The 26,397-nt window shown below is 47.0% G+C and overlaps 1 protein-coding gene across 2 annotated transcripts in view; it reads left to right on the plus strand.

The window, feature by feature from the left end:
• The first annotated feature begins 17,524 nt into the window (after nt 1–17,524).
• LOC141047636 (lipopolysaccharide-induced tumor necrosis factor-alpha factor homolog) overlaps nt 17,525–26,397 on the plus strand; it is a 156,969-nt gene continuing 148,096 nt past the window's right edge. The window contains exon 1 of one of the 2 annotated variants that reach the window (XM_073542829.1): nt 17,525–18,633. The gene's annotated coding sequence lies outside the window, so the exon portion shown is untranslated. The remainder of the gene's footprint in view (nt 18,634–26,397) is intronic. The other variant, XM_073542825.1, reaches the window with a different exon arrangement.

Consider the following 26,397-nt stretch of genomic DNA (forward strand, 5'->3'; position numbering starts at 1 on the left):
GCTGGGCGTCACGGCGGACACACATGTGGCCAAGCAATTGTCTTGGCAGAAACCACTCCATTGTACTATGTCCTGAGTTTTCCAATCAATTACCGGGTTGTGCCTGGACAACCATGGAAAACCCAGGACCATTTGAGCTGGGAGATTACGGAGGACCCTACATGTAACCGACTCCGAATGTAGGACCCCAATGTGGAGTTTCACCTCTGCCACAAACTCTGTAATCTCCCCTTGAGGGAGGGGAACAGCATTAATGGTCACCACCTGTATGGGGCGAGGAAGTTTTTCGATCTTAAACCCGGCGGTGTGTGCAAACTCCTCATCTATGAGATTGGTGGCGGAACCGCTATCCACAAACACTGATATAGGTAGCTCTCTGCCCGCGATATTAACCTTGGCAGGGAGCGTACATTGAGATACCATCATGGAGGATATGCATACGCTCAGTTGGGTCTCCTCCATACCCTCTGAGCTTAACAGTTTTCCGTCGATGTGACCCTCTTAGATAGTACCGGGCAAACGTTAACATAATGACCTCTTTTACCACAGTAGAAACATGCTCCGGGCTTCCGGAATCCCGGAGCGCGACGCTTAACCTGTGCCACGCCAGCAATCTGCAAAGGTTCAGGGGACTCATCTACTTCAACCACACCTGCACCTCTGCTTTCCCCCAGAGGTAGCGTCTCCTAGGCCCCCTGACGAAAACGGCGATCAATACGTATCACCAAACTCATGGCAGACTCCAACGATGCCGGAGTCTCATACATCAGGAGGGCTTGTTTCACCCTCCCTGATACCCCATGAATAAACTGGCTCCGCAGTGCTGGGTCATTCCACTGTGTGTCTACAGACCAGCGGCGAAATTCCGAACAATAGTCCTCTGCCAAGCGCTCCCCCTGGCGGAGGGCGCGGATTTTAGATTCTGCAAGAGCCAGTCGGTCAGGGTCATCGTAAATGAGCCCGAGGGCAGAAAAAACATTATCGACAGAATGAAATGTAGCAGAGTCAGCTGGTAAGGAAAATGCCCATGCTTGGGGGTCACCACTCAGTAATGACAACACCAGCCCTGCTCGCTGGGCCTCATTACCTGAGGAGATTGGCCGCATGCGGAAGTATAACTTGCAGGCCTCCCGAAATACGACACATTTGCTGCGATCGCCTGAAAATCGTTCTGGCAGCGGAAACTTCGGCTCTGCACCGATACCTGCAGATGCCGTTTGCACCTTCGCTACTACCAGGCCCTGCTGCTGAACTGCCCCTTTCAACTCGGAGACCTGTAAGGACAGCGCCGCCAACTGGCGGGTTATGGAATCTAATGGATCCATGGACTCCTGAAAAAAACAATGTGGGCCGATTATAATGTCACGTGGGGCTTAGTTCAACTAAGGCTGTAATTGCCGGGGCCCCTGTGATGTCCCTGTAACTAGGGGAAACCCTGTCTGACCCTCAACCCAGGGTTTTTGCTGATGGTGCAAATGCCTGAGCCTCCAACCTTTCCTTGTCTCCTGCTCAGCCCTGCACTTAAACAGTGCCAATACTTTTGTCCACCCTCTTTTTTATGTTTGGTGTGAAATTATATCCAATTTGGCTTTAGAACAATTATTTTTGTGTTTTTTCATTTAAGACAAATTAAATGAAGATAACAATACCAAAGAATTTGTGTTTGCAATCATTTTCAGGAAGAAACTGAGTATTATCTGACAGAATTGCAGGGGTGTCAATACTTTTGGCCACAACTGTAGCATAGTTTAAACATTAAAAATGTACGTCTATATATTCAGGAGTAGTGTTGAGCCACCCCACTAGTGTTCCAGTTCGTTTTGGTTCGTCGAACACGAGGCAAGTTCATTGAATGTTTGTCGAACGTTCGACGAACAACGTCGAACACCATTGAAAACAATGGCAGGCAAACACAAACACATACAAACACATAGAAAACAATTGCAAAACACCTTAAAAGGTGTCCCAAAGCAGACAAAATGCTCAGAATACAAAAATAACATATGGAAAACGGCAACTACATATAGAAAATTGGTGGAGGAGTAAAAGGAGGAGGAGGAGACACAGATATAGGCATGTCATGCCCTTATGAAGTCAAGAAAGGCTGGAATAAAAATGTAACATACCAAAAAACAGTAAAATCTGAAATCTGTCATGATCTCAGTGCGGGTTTGACTCGCACACGTGGGGTTAATGTCTGGAACCAGTGCTGATGACTGGCATTTCTGGGGTTAAAGGTTGTGATCCCGGTGCAGGCTTACTTGCACACCTGGGGCTATGATTGTGGCCTCTCCCTGGTTCTGGGGGAGGCTTCTTATAGCCTCAGGATGCTCCCATCCCTGTCAGTTATACTTTCGCCCTTGGCATTGTGTGGTGACCCCTGAGTGTGTTAGTGCTGTGTTCTGGTTACTTGATTCTCTGTGTATGACTCGGTCTGTTCTCTGGATATCGCTTTGGATTCTGCCTGGTACCTCCTATGTCTGTTTGGTTTTGATCTCTGCTTGGCCCTGATTATCCGCTCTGTCTCCTCCCTGGTACTGTACTGTGATCCTGTGTATGACCTTTGGCTTTGTCTGACCTCCCGTCTGTTTATCCCTCTTGTACCTCGCTGGTCTGTACTGTGCATGACTTCTGCTTTGCCATAATCTGAGTTCTCTGGACCCTGACACTATTAGTTGAAGCACGCCTGGTCACCTCTGCTGCCCTGCTCCCCAGGTAACTCTTAGCACTGCTTCTGTACTCAGGACACACGCACTGGCTCTATGAGCAAGTGTAGTGCGGTGTCTCTGACAAAATCGAAGACGATCGTATACCGTCAGACTTCCCACCATAAATTTGGCCAACTGCTGATCGGGCGGCGTTATTCCCACGAACCTCCTAACAGCATCCATGAAGGCAAAGTGTTTGGTTTCCGTGGGTAGTATGGTTGCAAAGCTGAACCTTAAAGGAATGTCCAGAAGGGCACCACCAGGAGTGGAGCCTGCGGCTTAATTTGTCTCCACCAGGGAAACCTCAACCTTTGCAGCTACAGAAAAGATTGACAGATTGCAAGCTTTGTTGATTCTGTGGGTGGTGGTGGATGTCCATTTTTAGTTGTGCTAGCAATTTGTCAGCTTAATTCCGTTAACGAACGAGACTCCGGCATGCCCCCGTGGTCCGCGTCCAGCTTACTAGAGGGACACGCGAGGCTCTGGCACGCGAGATCAATCAATAACAGGTCTGGCATGCCCTTACATGTCTGGGGCTGCATGCGCGCTACACTGAAAGGTCCAGCGTGTGTCGCTTAAAGGTGCAGATAACCTGCTGAACCCCGTTAGTGATGGGGATTTGGGATTATAATTCTTCCCCGCGAACGAGGATTTCCCAGTAAGTGCAGGTCAACCAGAATTCCGGAATTAGGCCTAACCGGCATTCCAGAAAAAATGAAAAAAATAAGTGTCCAAACCACAGGTGCTGTAGCTTGCTTAACAGCTGGGCTTCTATGCTGAGTAGCACTAGCACGCAGTTCTTACATAAACAAGCGGCATAGCTTGGTTCACTGGTGGGCTCCTCTGCTGAGTAGCAGACAGTTTTACAAGGCCCAAAAGGATTTTCTGGACAAGATGCGGTAAAAAATAATTAGAAACACACTGTGTAGCTCCTTGACAGGTGTACTACACCGCTTGCTACCACACACCGCTACTATGCCATGAAACAGTCTACTAACATTGATAACCATTATTAATGTGAAAATGAAGTTACGCTTTTGGTGAATGAACCGTTCTCGAACGGAACCTCGAACAGCCGAATTTTAAGCAAAGTGTTCGAGTTCGACGAACATTTAAAAATGTGGGCAGGAATGTCACACATATGTGAGTCGGAAAACCGTGAAAGCTGATGATAAACCACCACTGCATCTCATTGTGAGTCGACGTCCATAACAATTGGAAGCCATTGATCACCTGAAGATAGAGCCCAGCAGGACAGGGCATAGCTACGTCTTAACCATCGTCTATCATTTCACCAAATTTGTATTGGCAGTCCCAGTGAAGTATTTAACAGGCCAGACTACACAGTGGTGGAGCAGGGAGAGGTAAGTATTGCAAGTGCTGGTGCCCTGAGCAAGTAGGGGGGCCCACTCGTGGGCGGCGGTACTGAGACAGGGCCCCTCATAGTACGCCGGTGTGTCTGACGGCGGGTGTGCACCCCCACCGTCAGAGACACTTGATTGTATTATGAGGGAACCTGTGCCAGTGCCGTTGTCAAAGAGTGTGCCCACCCACCTGTCCAGGGCAACGGCACTCACACGGGTGCGTGCGCCAGGTGGTGACCCCGGCCCTGTGGGGGGAGGCAGCCCAGTTAGGGAGGTGGAAAAATGGCATATGTTGCTGTTGGACATTCAGCAGCTGCAAATGGAGTAATTGGAGAAGTCCGCGGAAGAGGAGGACAAAAGCAAGCCATTTTTCTGGCAACCTACGTGTCAGCAGGGAAGGGTGGGACAAAATCCTTTGAAACCCATGTATGGTTCATTTTAATGAAGGTTAGATCATCAACATTTTGGGTCAACAGACGGGTCCTTTTTTCTGTCAGGATTGATCCAGCAGCACTGAAGACTCGTTCAGATAACACGCTAGCAGCAGGGCAAGCGAGCTCCTGTAAGGCATATTGTGCCAATTCAGGCCAGGTGTCAAGTTTACTGGCCCAATAGTCAAAGGGGAATGATCGGTGAGGGAGAACATCGATATGGCAGGAGAAGTAGTTTGTTACCATAGTTGACAACTGCTGTCTCCTGTCACTTTCGATCGATGCAGTATTACCAGTCGTGTGAGCGGTACTTGAAAAATCAGTCCACAACATGGTCATGACACCCCTGTGTCCAACGCCACTTCGGCTGTGTGAACCACGAACGCCTCTTCCATGTTGCCCCCTACGGCTCGTTGGAAAAACATCACCGCCGCTGTGTGCTGGGAATGCCTCAAACAAACGGTTTACCAGAGTTGCTTGTTTGTTAGCCAATATTAGCTCTAGGTTCTCCTGTGGCACGATGTTTTGGAATTTGCCTTTATAGCGTGGATCCAGGATGCTGGCTAACCAGTAGTCATCATCGTCCATCATTTTGGCAATGCGGGGGTCCCTTTTTAGGATCTGCAAGGCATAATCAGACATGTGGGCCAATGTTCCAGGTGTCAATGATGCACTGCGAGTGCTGGGTGGAGGAGCATTTTCTGGCAAATCAACATCCCTCCGGTCATGCACAAACCCTGTACCTGACCTTGCCACGCCAACATTTTTTCTTGACCCCTGAGAAACATCCTCCTCCCCAAAATAATCATCCCCATCATCCTCCTCCTCTTCCTCTTCTTCTTCCACCTCGTCCACGAGACTTCCCTGAGCAGACAATGGCTGACTGTCATCAATGCTTCCCTCCTCCTCCTCCTCGGCTGCAGACGCCTGCTCCTTAATGTGTGTCAAAGTTTGCATGAGCAGACGCATAAGTGGGATGCTCATGCTTATGATGGCGTCATCTGCGCTTACCAGCCGTGTGCATTCCTCAAAACACTGAAGGACTTTACAGATGTCTTTCAGCTTCGACCACTGCACACCAGACAACTCCATGTCTGCCTGCAAACTGCCTGCCCGTGTATCCTCCCACAAATGAATTACAGCCTGCCTCTGTTCGCACAGCCTCTGAACCACGTCCAGGGTGGAGTTCCACCTTGTTGCAATGTCGATAATTAGGCAGTGCTTGGGAAGGTGGAGCAATCGCTGCAGCTTCTGCATACGACTGGAGTGTACGGGCGACCGGCGGATGTGCGAGCACAGTCTTCGCACCTTATGGAGCAGCGGTGTTAACTCCGGATAATTATTGAGGAAGCACTGCACCACCAGGTTCAAGGTGTGAGCCAGGCAAGGTATGTGTCTGAGTTTTGAAAGGGCTCTGGCTGCCACAAAATTCCGGCCGTTATCACTAACTACCTTGCCTGCCTCAAGATGTAGACTGCCCAGCCATGACTCAGTTTGTCTCTGCAAGTAGTCGGCCAGTACCTCCGCGGTGTGTTTGTTGTTGCCCAAACACATCATCTTCAACACAACCTGCTGATGCTTACCACTAGCTGTTCGATAGTGGGACAACTCGTGTGCAACACTGCCAGCTGCGGATGGAGTGATAGTGCGACTGCGCTCTGTGGACGAGCTTTTGCTTCTGGAGGAGGAGGAGGGTCGAACGCCTACAGCCAACTGTTTCCTATACCGTGGGCTAGGCAGCACTGTCCCACCACCGCTGTCCCCTGTGGACCCTGCATCCACTACATTAACCCAGTGCGCAGTGATGGACACGTAACGGCCCTGGCCATGCCTACTGGACCATGCATCTGTTGTGAGGTGCACCTTTCCACTCACTGATTGCTTGAGTGCATGGACAATGCGGTCTTTCACATGCCGGTGGAGGGCAGGGATGGCTTTTCGCGAAAAGAAGTGCCGACTGGGTAGGTCATAGCGTTGTACTGCGTAGGCCATGAGCTCACGGAAAGCTTTGCTTTCATCCAACCGGTAGGGCATCATCTCTAACGAGATTAGTTTGGCAATGTGGGAGTTCAAAGCCGGTGTACGCGGATGAGATGATGTATACTTTCTTGTCCTACTCAGAGTCTCTGGTAGGGTGAGCTGGACTTGAGAGCTGCATATGGTGGAACTAGTGGTGGACATGGCGGACTGAGAGAGGGTTGGTGATGGTGATGGTGTTGGTGGTGTTGCTGATGGCCTAGATTCAGTCGTTCGTAGCAATAACATTGTGATTCCATGACTGCTTTGCCCTTGCGACGACACCTCGACATTTGCTGCTGGTGGTGTGCTAACCTGTGGGCTTACAGTGGGGGAAGCGATGTAGCGTTGCTGACTACCTTCATTCAGAGCCGGTGCACATGTGGTACGTGAGGTTTGGTAGTCCGTCCACGTTTGCAAGTGCATGGTGGTTAAATGTCTAAGCATGCAACTGGTATTCAAATTTCTCAGATTTTTGCCTCGGCTACAGGTCTTCGCGCACTTCTTACAGATAACTTTTGCCTGATCATTAGGATTTTGTTCAAAAAGTGCCACACTGCACTCTTCCTACTATGGAAGACATTTTGAGACCTTGCACGCTGTGCTAATTTGACCGTCTGGCCAAGCTGTCCTGCAACTCTTTTGTTTTTTGTAACACGTTTTTGGACTGCTACGGTCATGCCAGATAACAGCTGTTGCAATGTCATTGCCTGCTGCGGATCCTCCTCCTCCTCTTCTGAGCTATTGGCAGCGGAACCCTCTTCCCCCAATGGATGCCAATCTGGGTCAACAACTGGGTCATCCATCACCTCCTCTTCAATTTCATGTGCACCTTCCTCTGTGTCACCGTGTAAGGTGGTATAGTATGCGGGAAGGGGCACCTGAGTTTCATCAGGGTCTGATTCTGCCTCAGTACACTGCGAGGACAATGTAGTGCTCTGAGTGAATGTACCAGCAGAAAAATCAAGCAGTGGCTGTGCATCAGTACACTCCATGTCAGATTCATCTTGGACTGGGGAATTCACGATTTGACTTGCTAACCCAGGCATGGTATGTGAAAAGAGCTCCATGGAGTAATCGGTAGTGTCGCCTGCCAGCCCTTCACTTTTGGTAGGGGTGAAGGACACAAGGAAAGGTGTTGTTCCTGACCAGGAGCCTCCACTGATGACTCAGTGCTTTTATTTTTTGAAACTTCAGAAGAGGAGGCGACAGAGCTGGAGGCTGTGTCAGCAATGTAAGCCAAAACTTGTTCCTGAAGCTCCAGCTTTAAAAGTGGTTTACCTACTCCCAGAAAAGAAAGCCTTAAAGGCCTTGTGGAGCCAGACGATGACGCAGGCTCAACACCTCCTGCCTTTGGTGCAATTGTGCTTTTGCCACTACCAACAGATGCAACACCACCACCACCACCATCGGGACCAGCTGGCAACCACCGCCCACTTCGATGGTGTCTTCCTCCATACTTCCTCATTTTTGTGAAAATGTACCCAAAATACCACCAGCTATATGGTACTGTAAAACAAGATAGAAGGTGTATCTACTATTGGTGAGAATTTGAATCTCACTATAGATTTGAGGACGCTGAACTATTGTCTCAGGCCCTGTAGAGATTACACCTCAATGTAACAGGCTGAAATTGGATGGTGTACGACAAGGTGGAGGGTGTCTATAGGATTGGTGAGAATTTGAATCTCACTATAGATTTGAGGACGCTGAACTATTGTCTCAGGCCCAGTAGAGATTACACCTCAATGTAACAGGCTGAAATTGGATGGTGTATGACAAGGTGGAGGGTGTCTATAGGATTGGTGAGATTTTGAATCTCACTATAGATTTGAGGACGCAGAACTATTGTCTCAGGCCCAGGAGAGATTACACCTCAATGTAACAGGCTGAAATTGGATGGTGTATGACAAGGTGGAGGGTGTCTATGGGATTTGTGAGAATTTGAATCTCACTATAGATTTGAGGACGCAGATCTATTGTCTCAGGCCCAGTAGAGATTACACCTCAATGTAACAGGCTGAAATTGGATGGTGTATGACAAGGTGGAGGGTGTCTATAGGATTTGTGAGAATTTGGATCTCACTAGAGATTTGAAGACGCTGACAATGATGCTCTCAGTCCAAGTATGGACGCAGGCAGCCTAATAAGCAGGACTGCTGCACACACAAAAGGGTGGAAATATGAACGCTTGGTAACTGTGCAGAAAAGTGGAAGAAAAGTATTTTTGCTTTTAAAAAAGCAGTTTGCACAGCAGTGAGCAAACAGCAATGCAGCTATCAGGGAGCCTTATAAGGCAGCCTAATAACCAACAGAGCTGATGCACAAAAATAGAGCCTCACCTGTCACTGCACACAAAGTGTTGTGTTGTAAGTGGAAATCGCTAACAGCAGAAGCAGTTTTTTGATTCTTCTTCCCTGCCTAACGCTCTCCCTTATTCTGAATCAGCAGCAGCAACCTCTCCCTAATGCTAATATCGGCAGAAGTAAGATGGCGGTCGGCGTTCACGCCCTTTTATAGCCCCTGTGACACCACACAAAGCCAGCCAATCACTTGCATGCCTTTCTCAAAGATGGTGGTGACCGATGCCTAAGTCATCGCATTACCCACAGTGTGCGTCCTCCATCATTAGCTGAAAAAGGGCGCTGGAAGCATCTTTTGAAACGTAACTTTGGCGCTCTAGTCGCCGACCTCGTGGCCGACCTCGTGGCCGACCTCACGCTATGGTCGGGTTTCGTTTCATGAAACCCGACTTCAGTGAAAGTCGCCGGCTTTTGAATATGACCGACCTGTTTCGCTCAACTCTACTGGGAGTATAAAGGCTGAGGGAAGGTTCTGGAAGGTCCAGTCAGCCAGGGGAGCTCACTAGAGAGGAGGATCTGCCGTAGAGAGAAAGACGGTAAAGGCCTTCAGAGAGTAACTGACGGTTGAGACGGTCACGGGGGGTGACCCAAAGGACAGTAGCCGCAGATGGAGACGGTCTGGGGGTATCAAGTGGACGGTGTACTTTGATTGGTGAAGCACTGTGGTGGATGTGCCTAGGACAGCCACAATGAGGAGAGCCACAAAGGACACCACGAGGGTGAAACTAAGAAGTGAAAGTACCCGGGTCTGTGAGCCATAGGACTGTGAAATTCCTGTGAAGAATTGCATCGGTCGTCAGAGAGGCGGCCAATAAAAACGGACCTGTTGAATATTTCTCCTGTCTCAGTCTCGTGTCTGTCGGCGGCTAGAAGTTTGTCACCCCCCCATTCCTGTTGGATCAGCGCTCCCCTCGCCTATCCTATAACATGATGGGACAGTCCTGCTGAATTGGGACAGTTGGGAGCTATGGATTAGGGACCATCCATATTTAGGTACATCCTTATGGGGTTGAATGGCTTTTGCGCTCTTTGATCAAAAAATGCTAGATGCCTTATGTTTTTAATGTTTGCAGTAATATTGGAATTCATGTATTCTTTACTCGCAATGTGTTGATGCACCGTCTATGTATATAGCTGTACGGTGCAGTCAGACAGCTGTTTTACCTGGTAAAAGGGAACATTACATCAGGATTTACCCCTAGAAGGTGTTAGACTCCTAACACCATCTTTTAATGATGCTTATATTATAATATAATATTTTATATACACTAAATGAGTATGTTTAAAAATAAAGTTTATTTGCCCATGCTCGCCATTCCTGCAGTCACCGGATTAGTCTGGGACTGCTGTCAGTCAAAGCTTCTGAGCGCTAGGAACACACCCGCAGAATAGGGATGGCTTCTTCTCATTATCACCGCACATGGCGCCATTAGTCATAGTGCTGTAGCCATGCAACAACGGTGCAACAACATTGATTGACAGTGGTCCAGGACTGCAGGCAAGATTAACCTTTTATTTAAATCATATATATTTAGCACTTAGGGATAATACAAGCTTTAAAAAAGAGGATATTAGGAAGATGATAAAGTGCTTGTAATACTGTCTAGGGGTAATTCCTGATGACAGTTTCACTTTATTCTTAAAATCTCCTAAAAGAATGTTAATGAACTTTGGAAGGCATGAAAAAGAAGTAAAAATGCAAGAAAACCAATGGTAGTCCAAACCATTGTTCCCAGCCTCACCGGGGATAAAATAAAAATTAATAAAAAATATCCATAGCAGAAAGGGGAACACAAAATTCAATTTTTATACGTGGCACTTTGTGGTAATGAAACATGTGAAATTTTTTTTTTTTTTCTTTTTTTACTTTATTTTTTTCACCGATATCACCAAAAATGTAAAAATAGAAAAAAAATGAAGAAAAGCTTAAAAACAGACCATTTAAAACCACTGATGCAAAACCAACAAATGTGAAAACGTGTCTGGTCATGAACAACTGAAAATATTCTGGTTTTGAACTGGGTAAAAGCTACAAAACTACTGTGAAGAGAAGTTCAGAAAGCAATTTTTATTAGTTACATATTAAAACTGCTGTCGGCAATTCCAATCATTTGCATGAATTTTTATTACTGAGACTGGTAAATCATTACGTTATGTGGGATTAGGCATTGCACCCTTAGGTACCGATACTCGCGACCGTGATGTAGACATGAAGGACTGGATTCTTTGTAATCTAATCTAAATTAGTCTTAATCTAATCTAATCTTATGTCATTTAGTGAATGATCTTTAGGGCCATTTACACTGCCAACAATCAGGAACACTCCTTTTTAGATTATCGGCCTGTATAAACAGTCAAGCAATCACTCAATGCTCGTTCATCAGGTGAAATGATTTTTAAGCTTGTGGAAAATCATAGTTCTCGGCGGCACTTCGTCCTGTGTAAACAGGATATGTGCTGTCGAGAACACTGATATTATTTACTCAGAGAATGATCGTACTAAGGATAGTTCGGTGTGCATGGACAGTCGGCCTGCAGTCCAAAGAGGCCAGTATAAGACTGCCAAGGAGCATACATGGGGTCAATCAGCAGTCATTTAACGACTGGGATCAGGCTGGGTAAATGCGGTCCTAATGTCTATTTACACTACCAGATAATCAGCAACGAGCTTTTCTAGGAACACTCGTTTTCCGATTATCCGTCTGTTTAAATAGGACGGCAATCGCCCTATGAACGAACACAATGCTAATTGGATGATTTTTAAAGCTGCTACTTGAGGGAAAAAGGACACATTTCGGGCAGTCCCTTACATTTTAAGCCACACCACACAATCATCATTGGAAGCTTGTACGGCGAAGGACACTTTGTCACTTCATATATAATATTGGTTAATATCAGTCGTCTTGCAAACAGTCAAATATTTTTGGTTAAAGTTTAAAGACACTGATAGACAATGTGTAATTTGTGAGATTAAGAAAATCACTGATGTATGTTTGACTTTGCAAATTACAGAATCAAAGCTCATGAGGTCAGTATTTTACTAAGCAAATGGCTTGTGATGAATGGGCGCTGTCACCTACAGACTGTATACTCTATGGAAAGGGATATGTTTATGGCTACCATAAGAATGTGAGGGGGGAATGCATATATATATATATATATATATATATATATATCCACATAATGGCTGGTAAGTTGCTGATTGCACTGGACCCCGTACCGATCACAAGAACAGGTGCTATGAATTTCTCCTTTCAATGCAGCTTGGTGGAGCATCCACATTGACACTCCATTTAAAGACTATGGGACTGATGGAGATAATCAAATGTCGTACTTTTAATGAAACTACAGTGCGCATGCTCAACTACAGCTCAATTTATAAAAGATCCAGGATAGGACCCCCATTCTCATGATTGATGGGAGTCTCGGAAATTAGATACTTATAGATTAGCCACTTACCAACTATCTGCTGGACTATTGAAGACCAAACAGAAAAAAAATCAAATAATGATTAAATGCTTTTGTTAAACTGGTTTTCCACTTTTAGGGTTTGGGCTTTATTGACTAGCGATGTGTTAAATTGAAAAAAATCGGATGGAACTCCACAGGTCCAAAGCTGGTCCAGTTTGTGTGTGCTGACTGTGGGTGACATCACCAGTGTAGTCAATTATTGAGCTCAGTACCCTCAACATCGGCACAACCACTGTGATTGGCTTTGGACCTGGGGACAGTGAGTGCAATATGATTTTAATATTTTAACACAGCGCTGACCAATTGAGACCAAACCCAAAGAGCAGAAAATTCCTTTATAGTGTTATCTCAAAGACATCCTCTGTTCTTATAATCTGTTAGGGCATCATAGAGATATCTTAGAGTTCCCTGCTCAGAATCCCCCTTAAAGGAAACCTGTCACCAGGTTTAGCCAATATGAGATGCGGGCACTGCCTTTCAGGGCTGATATACAGCATTCTATAATGCTGTAAACTGTATATGCCCCCAACCTGATCTGGAAGAACTGAAAAATAACTTTTATTATACACACCTGCAGGCTCTGCCTGCTCTGCACCCTTGCAAGCTCTGCCTGCTCTGCACCCTTGCAGGCTCTACCTGCTCTGTACCCTTGCAAGTGTGGTGCCCCCAGAAGTATGGTCGCCACAGTGTCATTGCCTTCCTCCAGGGAGGGTGATGTCAGGCTTGGAAGCAATGAAGGGTCTCTCTAGCAGTTAACCATAACATGCAACACAGTTCCCACTCCGGGCCAGCAGAGGGAGCTCTGAGCCAGAATTGGGGGCAGAGTGCTCTCTGAGGGCCAGGACGGGAGAATTAAGAGTCAGTTCTGTGTGGAGGGCGAAGTGTGTAGACTTGGAGAGAGAAGCTGGGGGACTGAGCAGAGTTGAGAGCTCGTTCCCAGCTGGAGCGCTTGATCTGGAGCCTAGTCTCCAAGGTTGTATGGATACTGAAAGTCCTGCAACAGAAACCAGAGGAATAGGAAGCTGTAAATGCTCTATTCCCTTCTAAGACTCGGAGGCACGACAGCGACGTGTGAGCCAAAGGAGATAGAAGGCTACAGCTGTCTGCCATATGAGGTAGATCCAAAAGGGAAGAAGAAGGAGGAACGTCAGTGTAACATAGTACTGCATGTACCTCAAGTCAGCGCTAGGAAGGAGACTACACAACCTATCTGCATAGAGAGATTCCTGAGTTGCTTCCAGGCTAATCAGCTCCTGTGCCATCTGTAATCTGGACCCTGGACTGCACTTACAAAGTAAAGGTAAAGAAACTACATTCTGCAGTGTCCTTGCCTTCTTTCTGCAACTTCTCCAGCACTGCTACATCTCTGTGCCAGACACTGCACCCTCTTCCCCAACACCGATGTACACTGCCCTGGGACTACAGCCCTGCCTGTGGTGGGCTACACCATCATTGCTGCACCACACCATCTGTCCCAGAGGATCTGTCTGCAGCATCGGCTTAACATCTTCATTGCTGAATACCACAGGTGGCGTCACGAATCACTCATAAATTTTATTCCACCACTCTACCCCTTTTACATGGGCACCCAGGCCACGGACCGGGTCACTGCTGCTGTGACATTCCCCTCTGAGAGACCGGCCCGGTACCGAGTGCCCCACAGCCCTGGGAGGGCGACCCACAAGCTCTGCCTGCTTTGTACCCTTGCAAGCTCTGCCTGCTCTGTACTCTTGCAAGCTCTGCCTGCTCTGTACCCTTGCGGCTCTGCCTGCTCTGTATCCTTGCGGCTCTGCCTGTACTCCGCACACTTGCGGCCCTCCTCCAGTGTGATCAGGTCCAAACTTGTCCCGTCATACTCCACTTCTTCCTAGCAGTACCCGTACCTGCACCTCCTGTGTAAACTGGTCCAAACCTGTCTCATCATACTCCACTCCCTCCTATCTGTACCCGTACCTGCACCTCCTGTGTGAACAGGTCCAAACCTGTTCCGTCATACTCCTCTCCTTCCAGCCTGTTCCAGTATCTGCACCTGCTGTGTGAACAGGTCTCTACCTGTTCCTTCACACACCACTCCTGCCCAGTGTCTCAGCCTTGCCAGCCTTCCCTGTGTCTCAGCCGTGCCAGCTTGCCCTGTGTCTCAGTTTTGTCAGCCTGCCCTGTGTCCTTACCATGCCAGCCTGCCCTGTGTCTCAGCCGTACCTGCCTGCTCATGTCTCTGCCATGCCTGCCTGCCGGTGTCTCAGCTGTGCCACCGTCTCCCCAAGTGGGATCAGCAGCCATAGCCAGACACCACCCTGGAGTGGCACCTGGCAGCTGCCTGCTGCACAAACCTGACCTCACCATCAGAGGCTCCAGTGAAAACCAAGGCAGCTGTCCTAGTGACGCCCCTTCCAGGGTAGTCTGGCTTGTGGCACAGTGGGGCCACAAACCCCTGGCTCACGCCAACCAGAAAGGGCGTGGGCATGACAATCATTATCTCAGTAAATTAGAATACTTTATAAAATCAGATTGAAAAAATGATTTTAAAATCTAAAATATTGGCTTACAGAAATATATGTTCAGTAAATGCACTCAATACTTGGTTGGGGCTCCTTTGGCATCAATTACTGCATCAATGCGGAGTGGCATGGAGGCGATCATCCTATAGCACTGCTGAGGTGTTATAGAAACCCAGGTTGCTTTGATAGCAGCATTCAGCTCGTCTGCATTGTGGGGTCTGGTGTTTCTCATCTTCCTCTTGACAATACCGCATAGATTCTCTATTGGGTTAAGGTCAGGTGAATTTGCTGGCCAATCAAGCACAGTGATACAGTTGTTTTAAAACCAGCTAATGGTACTTTTGACAGTGTGGACAGGTGCAAAGACCTGCTGGAGAATGAAATTTCCAACTTCAAAAAGCTTGTCAGCAGAGGGAAGCATGAAGTGCTCTAAAATTTCCTAGTAGACAGCTGCGCTGACTTTGGACTTTGTCATCTGCTGGAGTTACAACAGCAGATGACATGGCTAACCAAACCATCACTGATGGTGGAAACTTCACACTAGAAGTTAAGTAGCTTGGATTGTCTGTCTCTCCACTCTTCCTCCAGTCTCTTGGACCTTGATTTCCAAGGTCTAGTGTGAAGTATCTACAATCAGTGATGGTTTAGGGAGACATGTCATCTGCTGGTGTGGGTCCACTGTGTTTAATCAAGACCAAAGTCAGCGCAGCCATCTACCAGGAAATTTTAGAGCATTTCATGGTTCCCTCTGCTGAAAAGTTTATTGGAGATGGAAATTTCATTCTCCAGCAGGACTTGGCACTTGTCCACACTGCCAAAAGTACCAATACCTGGTTTAAAAACAACTGTATCACTGTGCTTTATTGGCCAGCAAACTCACCTGACCTTAACCCCATAGAGAATCTATGCGGTATTGTAAAGAGGAAGATGAGAGACACCAGACCCAACAATGAAGATGAGCTCAAGACCTCAGCCGTGCCACAGGCTGATCACCTACATACAATGCCGCATTGACGCAGTAATTGATGCAAAAGGAGCCCCAACCAAGTATTGAGTGCATTTACTGAACATACAGTACATTTCAGTAGGCCAACATTTCGGATTTTAAAATATTTTTTTCAAGCTGGTGTTATAAAGTATTCTAATTTACTGAGATAATGACTTTTGGGTTTTCATTGGCTGTAAGCCATAATCATCAATATTAACAGAAATAAACACTTGAAATAGGTCACTCTGTGTGTAATGACTCTATATAATATATGAGTTTCACTTTTTGTATTGAAGAACTGAAATAAATTAACTTTTTGATAATATTCCAATTTTGTGAGATGCACCTGTACCATTCCGGGGTATTTTTTAATTTCAACCCCATATAGGTATCAGTAATGTTTGTTCCCTGTGAATAGTAAAATACTTACCAGAGTCCATCTTATACAGTTTCTGGTGCTGCTCCGGCCCCTCTCCACCATGATCACAACTATGACTGGCTGGAAGTCACTGCTATTTGTCCCTATCTATCTGACTGTAAGTCTACAAGAGCCTTCTTCTCCAGACCTGAACTGATCCTCCTCCATGCTCCTGTTGTACACACGGATTGAAGCGTTCTTGCTTCACAAATATGTAGTATTTAGTCTCGTCAGCTCATACAACCTAAGTCTACATCTCAGCTGCCCATTTTGTAATTCTAATTTCCTTTTTGTCTAACTAATTTTCTGGTGACAGCTTCTTTTATTACTCGACATTTTTTCATTGCCATAGTATGGAATTATCTTTTCATTCTGGAAGAATGAGCGAAACACCTGTGGATTGTTTTCAGAAAAGATGCAAAAGTTAAGCTTCACATTTGGGAAGCTCACAGCTACAAGTCCTGTTTATCTGATGGTAACAGTTTTGATGGCTTTTAGGACTTTTGGACTTATTTTTTCTTTTAACAGATGTAAATACTTAGGTCCCCCCCAAAAATTGAGAAAAGTATTCAAGCAGTGATACCTTTCCAGAGAAATTATACTTGCAAGCAATTATTTGCAAGAATTATTTGCATATTTGCAAGAAATTATTTCTAATTCAAAGTTAAGATTGTATTCGGATTTTCGATACACTTTCACACATTTTTAAACTCTCTATTCTCATGAGGTTCTAGAGCACCACCCAGTGGCAATGCATGTGATATATACATCAATGCTATTCCAAAGAGACTGGGAATACAAGGGAATAAAGTCAGGTGTGTAGGAGAGCGGTTGACCCATGACATTATTTTATATTAGGGATTGTCCCATGTAAGTGTGGCGCCCCTGACGGTTCAGTCGCCACAGAGGTACTGCACCTCCTCCTGAGGTGTAGTATCCCACTCTCCAGGTAAGATGGAACACCTTGCCAGTCTCCAACACCTGCTTCCCACACAAACACAGTACTGTAGCAGAGCAACCTTCATGGCTCCCTGCTTGGAACACGAAGAGTGCTGGGAGGTGGTTGGAGCTTAGACTGCACAAGAGAGCCGGAGAATATTAGGAAAAGGTCAGTCTGTGAGAGGAGATCCCGAGAGAGGGATGGAGTGAAGGAAGTGCTGCAGCAGACTCCTGTGACCTGGAGCTGCTGGCACATGAAAGAGCCATAGAAAGCCTGATTCTTCAGAAGGAAGATAGTTTAGTACAGAACGTAAGGCGAAGAAGAGAACTAAGGTCTAGGGTCAGAGCAGAACCCTTCCTGAAGTTTGAAGCGCATGGCCGGGGTCCCGTCCCCGAGGCTGTTTGTGAAACTAATGTTCCAGCAGCAGACACCGGAGGAATAGGACCTGTGACCACTCTATTCCAACAAAAGACTCAAAGACACAGTGGCAACCTATGTGCGAGTCGGGACATGACGGATGGAGTCCCCGAAGCAGGCTACAGTCACTTGTCATGCGAGTAGAGTTCCAAGGAACATCTGAGAGGAGGAACTTGGGTTTAACACACAACTACAAGTACTTCAGTATAAGCGCTAGAAAGGAGACGTTCAGAACAGGCACATGAAGGGAGAGCTGGAAAGGTTAATTCTGTCTGCCTGGGAGTTGGCTGAGCCCCTGATCTGGAGACCACGGCATTGAAGCGGGCAACTGTCTGTGCCAAGAACGTGAGTAAAAGAACTGGAACTGCATTCATCTGTCTCATTCCCTTCTTCCTGTGCCAACCCCCTCAGCACTGCTACATCTCTGTGCCTAACACTGCACCATCTCCTTCTCTGCACTATCTCCTCATCTACACCAACCTCATCTACTCTGCCCTGGGACTACAGCCCTACCTGTGGAGGGATACAACATCATTGCTGCACCACACCATCTGTCCCAGAGAAGCAACCCTGCAACGCTGGTCAAACTGACCAGAAACCACAGGTGGCGTCACAAATCATCTCAATGACTTTATCCCCATCACTCTACCCCTTTTACATTGACCGCCTGAGGCCACGGACAGGGTCACTGCCACTGTGACATCTTCCATTGAAAGCAACGGGCCTGGCCCCGAGTACCCCACGGCCTCTGGGGGTGAGTCATAAGCCAGCAAAGTCTTATTCCTGGTGTGTGTTATTACTTACTGATTTGTGGAGGTCAGACTGTTGAGACACATATTAATTCTTCACCAATTAATTCTTCCCCAATCAAAACATCTGTATAGAAGCAACCAGCAAAGCAAACCCAAGAACCTTATCAGCAGTTGGACAGATATAAAAACAGACTATAGTTAAGCAAAGAGGAAAACCAATCCACAGCCAGAGATCACCGGATCGAGCCGAGCCATGACATCAGTGTGGTGAGTACTGTACAGTCACCCAATCAGGGACGGGGAATGCTGGGTTTCCTACAGGTGTCTCCTTTTCAGAATGATTACCAGGCTATTTAGCTCGTTGTCTTCCTCTTATCTCTGTCAGTGGTAGTTCTGCTCAAGTGGTGTGTGTATGTTTGCTCTGTTCTTTGATCTTTGTTGACTGACCTTGAATTCGCCTTTGACCACCATATGCCTAGCCCCTTTTTCTTGATCCACTACCTTCTTGGAATTCTGACCCCGGACTGTACCTTGCCCCACCCCTCTGTTTAGGACGTACATTCTTGGCTTTTGACTTTGAACTCCTTGACTTTCCCACCTCACAGGGTGTCCTCGAGTAGTGACAAGCGTCACACAACGTATATATCGTGCAACAACACACAAGTACAGCATTACGTCATAGGGCAAATCTCTTCAGTGGGTGCCTGCTATCTTCCAGTGCTTAACACTACCACAAGTTACCAGAACAGATGACTTGACACACGGCCCCTCAGAAAATATATAAACTTAATCTGAATCATAAGTATTCCTCAGTTTACGTCTGCAGGGCTCTTTTTTTCTTTCATTGGTTTTATATAAAGTCCCCTATTCTAGTAACTTGTCTTGTAGCTAAATTTCACTTTCACTTGAAGGTCATACTTTATAGTTTACGGCCTGCTCGTGTTATTATGAACTTGGCTGGATCTGATCAGTCTGTGTCCCTACGTTTTTTCCCATGCTGCACAGGCAAAGCTGATTCTGTCATCGCCATGGAAGAGCGCTCAGTTTAAATGAGTGGCGCAACTGTAGGGTCGGTGGGGAGAGCTGGGGGGGTGGTCCCTCTTCTTACCGCGCAGAGACGAAACAGAGACGAAATGGAGGCAGGTACTGGGTGCAACAGGTCCAAGTTTATTTTCGCGCGCCGTCCGCCTGACGGCCCTCGCAGCACATCGCCATATCTCTCTCTCTCGGCCCTCCGCATCCAGAGCCGCTTCACAACACAGCACAGTACCTCACTCATGGCCCTCTGTATCCAGAGCCACTTCACACACCGTGTTTCTCGCCTGGGACGTATATATACGTCCTGTCCTTTTTGGCCTTTCCTGACGTAGTGACAGCTTCCGACACTGTGGCTGCCCTAAGCCTAATCACCAACAGTCCGTTCACTGGTCAAACGTTGTTCTTTACACGGTGTGCCTATTCCCTTTATCTCGTCTCTGTTGTGGTCTATCTGTCAGGACCACCCCCCTGTTGTTCTCTCTCCTCAGTCCCCCTGGTCTGGATTCACCTCACAGCGCACAGACCGTCGCAGTCCTCCTGTCACTGCGGCTCCCCCTGGGGACTGGAACTTTCTGGAACCCTCCCTCAGTATTTATAGCTAACCCGGTTCCTTGAAACTGTCACTCCACCCCCCATGACCAACGGTTTCTAAAGCCCTAAGCTGATGTCAAGTCCTTTGCTCACACTCCTCCCTGCCATCTAATGGTCAACCCAAGGTACTGCACGTCCACTACACTTTCCTAGCTATTTTCCCACTGTAATACCTGACACCTACCCACACTGTGCAAACCTTTCCTTCTTCACTCTGACTAGTCCGTCCGTCTGTCAGGTCACCTTCCCTACACTCCCCCTTCCTTTGTCCATTGTCATCCTCGACAATCGTCATCCCTGCCTTCGTCGTTCTGAAGCTACACCTACATTCTGTTGTCGGACCAGCTGTTGAGCCAAACCCACTATCTGCGGGGGCCGAACCATACTGGGAGCACTATGCTCTGAGCAGCCTACTGCTACTCACCAGCGCGCACGCCACATGACAACGTCTTTCAAATTGGGCTAGGTACACCCATATTCTCTCTATGGCGTGTACCTTCCCCTACTCTCCCCTATTGTCACCTTCCACTATTCGGTACGCCATGATCGAGGTCTCTTACCTTCCAGATCATTACCAGCACCCGCCTTCCTCCTTCAGGGGTGTCCGTGGTGTTGGGGACCTGACCTAGGACGACTGTCTCTCTCTCGTCTTCCAACTCATTTTCCTTTCTTTCAATAACATGTCATGGTCGGCGTCCCGGTCTCCCAGACCTCCTCAACTCTTAGATCCCTACCGGATCTCACACTTTCCTTTGGTCCCGCAGACCTTCCCTTACCCGGACCTGTTGCATTTTACCTTGGCATCTCATACATTAAACAACTTTATAATAGCACAAGTACCCATTTTTATATATTTTTTTTCATCTTCTTTTGCTTCTAAAACCAACATATAACAAAAAACATTGCATGTCTTCTTTCTCCCTCCCCCCTTCCTTGGACCTGGACACTCCTCCGCTTTTCCGTATCCCCATTCTGTCAGGCAAACATATTTACGTATACTTTCCATACAAGGAACATAGAAAGAAGAAAGAAAGAGAGAAAAATAGTTGCATCAGATTAAAAAAAAAAAAATGTTTTGTTGTTGTTTAACGCAACTGTCCTTATAACCTGCACAACGCTGCTGAAAACTCCTGACAGTTCAATCCGCCTTCTAGCGGTCAGTAGTGAGGGACTCCACAGCCGTGGAGCCCCCGGGGATACTGAGGGTGTCCATTCAAGTCCTCTTCTTTTCCATGCCGGCCTCTCCTTGAGTGTGGAGCAGGTTCCACACTTCCTGCTCCTGGGCCTTCTTCTTCCTGATCACCTCCGCTACCCACACAGAGAGAACAGCACGGGCCCTGGAGTCCGGTGGGCGGGACTCCGCTGAAAGAGACTGCAAGACAGAAACGGCCGAAGATTTCTGCGGCCCAGCAGCCGCTGGAGTCAGGTGGCAAATGGGGACAACCAGGTCCTCGGGGGCTGGAATCACAGGGCCCGCTAAGCCGGCCGCAGCCGACTCCAGCAGCGGCATAACCGCGGCCTCAGGACAGGCCGCATCCACTACTTCCAACGGAGCCGGAGTAACGGACGATTTCAACGATGCAGCTGCTATTAGCAGGGGAAGCGCAGCAGCATCTTCTTTGGGTGAGCTCTGCACTGGTGACTCCGGGCGGGGTAGTTCGGGGACATGAGCGGGGGCCTCGCTCAGTTCTGCATACACCACAGGGCCCGATGTAACTAGGCCTTCTGGTGCGCAGGGGGCCGCGTGCTGTGACAGAATGGTGGGGGCCGCCTGCGGAGGCACTGATAGGGCCGGGGGTTCTCTCACCTTCCCCGGCGCTGCAGCCTCCGTCCCATCATTACGCGGTGGCCCCCGCAGCCTCCGTTCCTTGCTCCACTGTCCGGCGGGCCGTTCCTCCGGACTCGGGAGCTCCGCTGTGAAGTTCTCTGCTGGTATTGGTGGTGGCCGCTCTCGCTGACTCCGCTCAGGCTCCGCTCCCCAGCTCAGTATTCTGCGGTTCACCCGTGGCTCTGAGGGCAATTTCTGCTCCATCTCTCGCCTCCATTGCCACTCCAGGCGGCTGATGCCCCAGCACCCACAGCGTCTCATACCGTCCGTTGGGCAGCAATCGAATGGCGCCAAACAGCCACAGCCAAGTCCTTCTGTGCCACTCCTCCTGCTGGGTGGGGCATTGGCAGGCCTTTCCACCCATCTGCTAGGGTCCAGTACATGAGAGCGTCGGCCTCCCGGCACATACTGCTGTCCACGGGGGTACGGTGGAGGGGGTCCCAGTCCATTCAACACGACTGCAAACACCCGGACCTCTCCCCTGCGCTGTAGTAATGCCGCCATCTTGCGCAGCTCCTGATACCGCCCCGGATCTTCTGTCAGCACCACGGAGTCACCACAGCGCTCCCAATTTGTAATCCACAGGTAAGCCAATTGTAATCCACAGGTATTTATAATCCAAGCAGCACAGTCCAAGTCCTTTTCCATTCTTTGAGGCAGGCCTGCCGCAGAAGATGACGTATTAGCGGCGGCGATCCTGCCGACTACGCCAAATGTAGGATCGGTGGGGCGAGCTGGGGGGGTGGTCCCTCTTCTTACCGCGCAGAGACGAAACAGAGATGAAATGGAGGCAGGTACTGGGTGCAACAGGTCCAAGTTTATTTTCGCGCGCCGTCCGCCTGACGGCCCTCGCAGCACATCGCCATATCTCTCTCACTCATGGCCCTCTGTATCCAGAGCCACTTCACACACCGTGTTTCTCGCCTGGGACGTATATATACGTCCTGTCCTTTTAGGCCTTTCCTGACGTAGTGACAGTTTCCGACACTGTGGCTGCCCTAAGCCTAATCACCAACAGTCCGTTCACTGGTCAAACGTTGTTCTTTACACGGTGTGCCTATTCCCTTTATCTCGTCTTTGTTGCGGTCTATCTGTCAGGACCACCCCCCTGTTGTTCTCTCTCCTCAGTCCCCCTGGTCTGGATTCACCTCACAGCGCACAGACCGTCGCAGTCCTCCTGTCACTGCGGCTCCCCCTGGGGACTGGAACTTTCTGGAACCCTCCCTCAGTATTTATAGCTAACCCGGTTCCTTGAAACTGTCACTCCGCCCCCCATGACCAACGGTTTCTAAAGCCCTAAGCTGATGTCAAGTCCTTTGCTCACACTCCTCCCTGCCATCTAATGGTCAACCCAAGGTACTGCACGTCCACTACACTATCCTAGCTGTTTCCCCACTGTCATACCTGACACCTACCCACACTGTGCAAACCTTTCCTTCTTCACTCTGACTAGTCCGTCCGTCCATCAGGTCACCTTCCCTACACAACCATGCTGTAAATCTTTAAGTGCGCACCATCTCTGGCAGGCAGGGAGCTCATTGGGAGGAAAGCGGTGCACTTCTGAAGAATAAAGCTGAGACAAACCCTTTATCTCATTCTATAGCCTGTACAAGACACGGGCAATAGAAGTCAAATGGTGCAATATTTTTTTTTAAATTCAATTGCAAAAATGATTTTCAGCCAACAATAAATGCAAATAAATAAAGACAACTTTCATTGGAAGGTATCTATATTGTTTAATTATAATCCTTTAATTACTTAATTAATATAAGTATTTGCAGAATTCTCTTGAACAATATTTTGGAGCAATTTAGCCAGTGATTTAAAATGTCCAAAAAGCATATAAACAAATCTAAACCAAGAAATTTTACAAGGCATTTGATTCGTAAAACCGATCACATATTCTTAAGTGCTCATACAAAGTGATTATTTTGGTCATGATTCCATCTCTCCTGAAACATCAGGAAATGGAAAATTGGGAGAACTTCTGGAAGAATTGCCAAATCATAGAATTATAGAATGTTAGATTTGGAAGGGATCTCCAGGGTCATCGTGTCCAACTCACTGCTCAATGCAGGCCACAGGAACGTGACCATAAAAAAATCGGCCCATCTCTACTGAAAACTCACAGAAAGCAGTTCAGCGCAAGATTCCTTATGTTTAGATGGAACCCCTGTGTGATGTCGTGGCTCAGAAAGCTGTCAAGTATAATTTACATATTGACCATACAATGACATAAAACCTTTAGGCTAGTGCTACACGAATTCTTCAAAAGCAACACAGATCACGGGGCCAAATATACCTCTATGCTGCTGCTACAGGCTTTTTCCAACTTGTATCAATCATGACACTTGGTGTGACCCCATTCACCTGCATTATACAGCAGAATACGACCTTGGGGAGATATTGGGCCTTTTGACTTGTATATTTGCCAAAATCGACATATATCCCCAACCTTATATTCTTGTGCAAACAGTATTTATTTTTCATTTCTTCATATCCTTTTGTATTTTGATAAATGATGATTGCAGTTGGAACAGTAATGGTCGACATCCTTACAGCCGTCCACAAAGAAAGGAATCAGGCAACATCCTAACCAGCAACTGAAGAAGACAACAGAATAAGATAATACATAAATCCATCGTTCACTGAAAACAAGTGATACAGATCCTGGGTGAGGGTTCATTCCTCTCATGGTTTAAACATGTTACTTATTGTTGGTCAGGCGCACAGTGATATTGTTATAGGGTGTTTCTACTTCACTGAAACACAGGAAAAAAAATTCCAAGTGTGATAGTTTGGTGAAAAAAATTCAGTTCTACAATTGTTTTTTGAGTTTTGTTTTTACGACATTTATTATGCTATAAAAATGCTCTGGAAACATGATTGTCAAGGTCAATACAATTACGGAAATACCAATTCTACATCTTTTTTTCTATTTAAATGATGAAAAAAATTCAGAGTGTTATAAAAAATATGTTTTTGCTTTGTGTCTCCATTTTCCAAGCACCATAATTATTTTATTTTTCTATTGATGGGGCTAAGTGTGGGCTTGTTTATTATTAAATTTTTGAGGTGACAAAAAAAAATGTAATTTTGGAATTTTGATTTTTTTTTTCTTTATGGCGTTTACTGATTGGGTTAATTACTGCCATATTTTAATAGTTTGGACTTTGACAAATGCAATGATATTTTAATCATTAAAAAAAAAAAAAACAAGCTGCCATAGAGCTCTGTCAGCGGAGAAATAAAAACGTTATAACTCTCAGAATATAGTGATGCAAAAACAATCTTTTTTCAATAAAAAATTTTTTGTGTAAAAGGAGAAATCACACAACATATTTTGGGGTTCATTTTTCCTGTAACAATTGTGAAAAGGAAAAATCTGGGGCGAAAGCAAAATTTTTGAAAGAAAAATGTATTTTTTCATTTTCAGGTTGAACGTTAGAAAATTCTATGAAGCAACTGTGGGTTGAAGGAGCTCACAACACCACTAGATAAGTTCCTTGAGAGTGTAGTTTACAAAATGAGGTTACTTGTGGGAGGATTCCACTGTTTTGGCACATCAGGGAATCTGCAAATATGATATGGCGTCCACTATCTATTCCAATTTTGCACTCCAAAAGTCAAATGATGCTTTTTCCCTTCCAAGCCCTGTCGTGCACCAAAACTGTAGTTTTCCACCACATTTGGGGGTATCGGCATACTCAGGAAAAATTACACAACAAATTGTATGGTTCATTTCCTCCTGTTGCCCTTGTGAAACTGAATAATATGGGGCTTTTGCGTGAAAAATACAATGTTTTCCTTTTAATGGCTCACTGATATAAAATTCTGTGAAACACCTGTGGGTTTTTTAGTGTGTTTGGTATACAAGGAATAAATTTACTACAAGGTGAACATAAAAAAAACCTTTAACCCCTTACCTACAATTGACGTAATATTCCGTCCATGTGACCATGGACCTAATTACCATGGACGGAATATTACGTCATCGCGATCAGCGGCGCCCACGTGGTGAGCGCCGCTGATCGCGGCCGAGTGTCAGCTAATTATCATAGCTGACACCCGGCACAATGTGTCAGGGGCGGTCACGGACCGCCCCCGACACGTTAACCCCTTGCACACCGCGATCAAACGCGATCGCGGTGTACCGGGGGTTAAAGGGAAGCATCGGCAGGGAGGGGGCTCCCTCCGTGCTTCCCTGAGCCCCCCACGGCAGCGCAATGTGCAGCGCTGCTGCGGGGGACTCCCTTCCTCCAGGCCCCCGAATCCAAGATGGCGACGGGGGCCTTCGGGGGCCTGAGGAAGCTGGCTTCCTCAGTGCCTGCAAAGCGCAGGCATGAGGAAGTCTGCAGCAGTGCCTGTGACAGATCGCTGATCTGTCACAGTGATCTGTGATGTGACAGATCAGCGATCTGTCACAGGACAGTGATGTCCCACCTGGGACAAGGTAATAAAGTAAAAAAAAAAAAAAAAAAAGTGTTAAAAATAATTTAAAAAAAATCGCTAAATAAATTAGTTAAAAAAAAAAAATATTCCCCAATAAATCCATTTTTTGAAAATAAAAAAAA

This window comes from Dendrobates tinctorius, unplaced genomic scaffold (assembly GCF_039654945.1).
Source record: "Dendrobates tinctorius isolate UK_male_01 unplaced genomic scaffold, ASM3965494v1 ptg000129l, whole genome shotgun sequence".
Classification (NCBI taxonomy): Eukaryota; Metazoa; Chordata; class Amphibia; order Anura; family Dendrobatidae; genus Dendrobates; species Dendrobates tinctorius.